Genomic DNA, 6000 nt, shown 5'->3' with positions numbered 1-6000 from the left:
TTTGTGTCTCTAGGCTCTGTCCTCAGAGTCATCCTTCATGAAAGATAGCACAAGTTTGTGGCTGAATAGTTTCATCAGACTGTTCGTTGCTTACGAAATTCTGGGAGTCCTATAACCATCTTTCATTTTATTGTCTCTCTGTACCTTTCAGTTCAAGCTAGCAGTGTTTCTGCTGATATTCTCAGAAATCTTTTGGATTCCCTGTGTATGTCACAGAGTTCTTTTTGAGGCACTAGCAAAAGGTTGTCCAACCGTACTCATGACTTTCTCTCCAGAGTATGTTTTCCCAACAGCGAATCTCTTACTTTTACCATCGTTTGCAGTCTTGAAATCCTGATAATTTCCCACATTCCCCTTGTCCTGGTTCCTTTTTGATAACAGTCCTTCCCTCTTATAAGGACCCTTCTCATTATATCAGGTCCCCAGATAATCCAGGGTAATTTCCTCATCTCAAGATTCTTAGGAATATCTGCAAAGTTCTTTTTGCCACATAAGATGACATATTTATAGGTCCAAGGATTAGGATATAGACATCTTTGGGGGACCATTGTTCAATCTACCACAGCTGTAAATAGAGGTTAACAATATAGGAATGGAGTGAGATTCCTGAGGAAGCTGGAGGTAACCAACTCAAAAGTGAGTGGTTATATTGTATATGGAGCATGTCATGGGCTTCTTGGACTAGATGGACGTGTCAGACAGTTGAGAGGAGTCTCTTTAAAACAGATATATTCTTAGTGGACTTGAAGAGAACAGCAAGATGCTCTAGGGTTTTAAGGGCCACTGTAAAAAAGATTGGGGACCTATAGTCATAAACAGTAAATTTGAGGTGAAAAATATTAGATAATTTCCTTCAATGTCCTGGTAAGGGCAAAAAAATGGTTTACTAGATTCAGGTGATCAAGTTGCAGGGCAGGTGCACAGGAAAGTGAGTGGATGGAGTAATTGAGAATGTTGGTGAGAGGAAGGTTCAGTGCCTGTTCACAGAGTTGACCCTGGGGAGGTGAAAGAGTGAGGCTCCTAAGGAGGCTGAGAGATTGAGGCAAGGGGGAAGGCTCCAAAAAGTTGAAATGGAGTTTATGATTTTCAAGTTTCTGAATAAAATCTAGGCTGGAGTCATGGTAGTATCTTATTAAAGTGGAACAGAACTGAATATTGATTTGGAGTAGAGTCTGTTTATGTGCATTGTACATATACTTTGGGGTAGGAAGTGGGATGTATGGAGTTAATATCTAGGGAATCCCCACCTGATATATCTATTTCTTTAAGATAGAAAAACAACAGCAGACAGTCAATTACATTAAGAACATGTAGGGCCCACTTCTACAATCAAAAGAGGAAATCCCCATTAAATTGTATGTGCTTTGGGGGCGGAATAATGACACTGTAGTATTTAAAAGAACTGGAATGAGATAATATATACAGAGAATATTGCAGATATTATCTTTGGAATTAAATTTTGAAGTCTTGGCTACCATTAACTACCTGTAGGGTCATGGACAAGTAATTGAATTCTCTAAGCCTTATTTACCTCTCCATAAAATAGCAACAGTAAAGTTGCTCATGAGCTTTCTGTGAGATTTAATGTGATAACACATGTTAAGCTCTTAGCTTATTGCCTGGCACATAAAAAGCTCAATAAATGCTGTTACAACAAAGCCCAATTTTCTGCTGTTAGCAAATGCATTCTTATGATACAAAGGTCCAGTATCAGATGCTAGAGAAGAATCCATCTGAGATGAACTCATGACTTAATCATGAGTCATTTCGAGTTCTTTCTCAATGTCATTCTCATTGAGAAAGACAATCATAACTATTTTCAACAAAAAAAAAAAAAAAAAAAAAAGAAAAATCCCAACAGAAGTGAGCAATGTTTTCACCTCCTTTTCGAAGCCACTTTATATTCCAGAGTCTGAGAAAAAACTACCCTTCTGGGCTCTTTCTATTGTGAACAAGTCACTTCCTCCCTTTCCTTTTCTTGAAGACAGAACTTCTGGTTTCGAATTCTCTCCATTTATTACCCAATGTCGTTACTGGGGCACCCTCACCACCATCTTGACTCTCAATATATTCTGCACATGCATAACATTATGGAATTCAGTGTCTGGAGCACTAAGGGCCACCATGGGCTGGGGTTGAAACTCGAATTTCCAACATTAATGAGCTTGATGACAAAACTAAAGAGCATTCTTCTCAATTTAAATTCTTTGTGATATATGATTGGCCTTTCAAATGTTCACACTGGACAGTTATAATATTGGAAATTTTTCATGAAATGAACTTCTTAGGACAGAAACTCAAAGCCCCTAATCTTTTTTTACTCGATTTTTGCATGTCCGGTACCTTGCCGGAAAAGAAAAACACCATAGACGTTCACAGTGCTTACAGTGCTGCATTTACTCTCAGCCTCAATTCCTTGTTTAGACTCCCAGGTTTCTCTGCTCTTACATGCATGTCCCAGATAGCATATCATCGCTTCTGCTATTACCTCCCTAAGATGATCAGAGTAAACCAATGCAGACCTATATTCTACCTTCAGAAAATTGGGGAAATCGAAAAGGCCCCAGGATAGAGAAAAGAAACCGAAACTAACTCCCTCGATAAAAACTCAGGCGCTGGCTGCTGTGTGGCTCAGAGCGCCCAGACCGACGCCAGGGGCTGAACCCCTTCCACCAGGCCCTGTGCTCGGTCACCTCTGCTCCACCTCCTCCCCGCGGGGCGTGCAGCTCAGACGCTCTATGGACCTAGCAGGTTCGGTGGTCGGGGTGAGGATTGCAGGTGACGTGGGGTGTCGCTAGTGACCCTGGAGCTGTCCCGCGGGGTTCTAGATTTCCTTCAACATTCCGATGGACCGGGCGGGGAGGTGGCCCGGTGGCTTCGTGCGCGCCGGGGGCGGGGAGCTGGGGCGCCCACTGGGCTCCGGCGGCAGCTTCGCGGGCAGGCGTAGAACGGGCTTGGGGAGGGGTAAGGGAAGAGGGACAACCGCCATGAGAGAGGAGAGTGCTCAGGCTTTTAACGGGTGCTCTTCACCCGTGGGGGCTGGGGATCTGGGGTACTGAGGAGAAAGTAAGGGTCATCAGAATGAGTACAGCCAGTCGAACCTGGACATTGACAGGCAGCAAGCCGCTTCCTTTCTTTCCTCTTGGATTTAAGCTCTTAATAGCGGAAGTCAGGCTTTGTTATTTCCCCCAAAGGTACTTCGTTCTCTTTCCCCGCTTCTCTTTTGTTTACAAAGTTACAATGATAAATTTATAATAAAGTCCTCAAGGTTTTCCATAAAGAAGCTGACATCGTCCGTGATGGGGACTTCAGGATTATGAAGCTCCTAATGACTGCTAGAAAAAGCGGTCAGAACCAGACAGAAGCAAGTCCTTTAAAGACACAGTAAGAAGTCCAAACCATAACATCAACGACATACAGACCTTCATGATTTCGAGTATTCTCCTGAAAGCAGTAACATATCATTCAACCTAAGATTTGCAGTTTGAAGTTTAGTGGAACTCAGGTGCTGAGAGTTGAGGGTACTAAAATAAATGAGAGTGGATTATGCTTCCAAGGCCCTTCCCCTTCTATCCCAAAGATTTGGGGGTACTTTAGTGTGAATCCTTCCTGATACTCTACAAAGAAACGAGTTTCTGTCTGTAGCTCCTATCTCTCTTTCTATCCATCCATCCATCCATCCATCCATCCATCCATCCATCCATCCATCATCCAACCATCCAACCATCCAACCATCCATCCATCCATCCATCCATCCATCCATCCATCCATCCATCCATCATCTGTCCATCTCTATCTTTAAAAGATATTTTGTCTGTCATACTGGTATGCTTTTCTCGGTTCATGATTTATTGGTACCTGTCAGTCTCATTTAATAATTGCTGTATGGTACCCCATGGTATGCTGGGTCATTATTGATCAGTTTTATTTGAAGCAGAAGAGAAAGACATAAAACAAAAATTAAATGCGCTTCTCTACTACTTTCCCCTTCATACTCAGTCTCACAGTTTTAGTTCTCCTGAGGCGTTACCACTCCAAATATATACATTTCTTTCTTGGTTGCTTATAACTTATATGCTTACAAATCAGTTTTTTGTTTTATCAACTTTAGACAGACTCCAACGACTCCCTGTGAAAGGAACACCCAAGCCACCCACTTTGTCTTCCAATATGAGTTATATATTTTTAAAATTTCTTCTCATGATTGGCTTTATGGCTTTTAATAAAATATCCATGTTAATTATCATCCACGGCTATGTTGATATGGGTGGAAATCTCTGCGGTTTTCCCTGCTGCAGGCTCATTTTCTGCTTCGTAAGTATGGAGACCTGCTGGTTGATTTACTGATACAACCCTTTTTTATAACCTGCTGCTTATTTTACTGATGTAACCATTTTTAAGGCAGCTCACAGTTTATTTGGAAATACAATTCTCTAAGGAATGTATCCAGCTTCTGATGTTCTAGTTTCCTATGGCGTTAATTACACCCAGAGAGTTTCTATTTTCATCCTTAATTCCCTCTCAAATTAGCAGAATCTGTCTTAAATTCATTTGAAATGATAGTCTGGCCTGGGAAGGTAACACCTCCACATAACATTTGCAGCAAGACTAAGTCCTTCTGTTTAACTGAGAATTCTTTATGAGTCTTTGTTGAGCAAGGTTTTTTTTTTTTTTTTAAGTCTTGTCACTTTTTATTTGCAGTACAGAAACTGTCACCTGTGCGACCCAAATTTCTTGGCTCCCTTCCTTCTTCTCCTCCTTTCCCCTTCCTTCCTTCCTTCCTTCCTTCCTTCCTTCCTTCCTTCCTTCCTTCCTTCCTTCCTTCCTTCCTTCCTTCCTTCCTTCCCTCCCTCCCTCCCTCCCTCCCTCCCTCCCTCCCTCCCTCCATCCCCTTCCCTCTCCCTCCCCTTCCATCTCCCTTCCTTTCTCTCTCCCTTCCTTTCTCTCTCCCTTCCCTCTCCCTACCCTTCCCTTCCCTTCCTTTTTTAAATAGGAATGTGGTCTCATTTTTGTTGCCCAGGTTGGTCTCGAACTCCTTGCCTCAAGCAATCCTTCCACATGGGCTTCCCAAAGGGCTGGGATTATAGGTGTGAGCCACTGTGTCCAGCCAATTCTCTTCCTTCTAGCTCTGCTTTCATACCACCCAGTTCTTTCTTAAGACATTTCTCTTTCCCATTCTTCTTTGGTCATAACTCCTCAAAAACAGCAACTAAAACACTATAGACATTGACCATCAACCTTTTCCAATCACTTTTCTGTGAGCATCAGGCTTGTTGGCATGTGGTTGGCTTCCTAGTTTTGGAGGGGATGAGTTTTACTAGATATTTTGCTTTGCATCACCTAGGTTTCCAACTTTTAAGCCCAAGAAGCCTAGTTTCTCACTGCCTATTATCTGTCCATTAGGGTGGAAATACATACCATGTTAATGGTTTTATAATCTGCGTCTTCTCTTTTTACATCTAAGATGAAGATGAAAATTATATCTGTGTGGTATGTTATAGTTTGTTAGTATTAAGAAAATTAGTGGTACATAAAATGATGGTGCCTCTTGCAGTTCATGGCGTTTTAGATTAAAAGAATGATAGCACTATACAATTATGTAATGACAGGATTTCATTTTATTTTATTTATTTATTTATTTATTTATTCATTTATTTATTTTGAGACAGAGTCTCTCTCTGTCACCCAGGCTGGAGTGCAGTGGCAGGATCTTGACTCACTGCAAGCTCCGCCTCCTGGGTTCAGGCCATTCTCCTGTCTCAGCCTCCTGAGTTCCTGGGACTACAGGTGCCCGCCACCACGCCCGGCTAATTTTTTGTATTTTTAATAGAGATGGGGTTTCACCGTGTTAACCAGGACGGTCTCGATCTCCTGACCTTGTGATCTGCCCACCTCAGCCTCCCAAAGTGCTGGGATGACAGGCGTGAGCCACCGTGCCCGGCCAGGATTTCACTTTTGTACCAATTTCTGTAGCAGTAAGGGAATGCTAACTTCTGTAGC

The 6000-nt window shown here is 42.2% G+C and overlaps 1 protein-coding gene across 1 annotated transcript in view; it reads left to right on the top strand.

The window, feature by feature from the left end:
* Positions 1 to 2628: 2628 nt before the first annotated feature.
* Positions 2629 to 6000, top strand: part of DDX60L (DExD/H-box 60 like) — a 118250-nt gene continuing 114878 nt past the window's right edge. Inside the window, exon 1 of the mRNA XM_074040736.1 lies at positions 2629 to 2778. The gene's annotated coding sequence lies outside the window, so the exon portion shown is untranslated. The remainder of the gene's footprint in view (positions 2779 to 6000) is intronic.

The sequence above is a fragment of the Macaca fascicularis genome, chromosome 5, assembly GCF_037993035.2.
Source record: "Macaca fascicularis isolate 582-1 chromosome 5, T2T-MFA8v1.1".
NCBI lineage: Eukaryota > Metazoa > Chordata > Mammalia > Primates > Cercopithecidae > Macaca > Macaca fascicularis.
The sequence above is the reverse complement of the archived record's forward strand: the minus strand, read 5'-3'. Positions and strand labels throughout refer to the sequence as shown.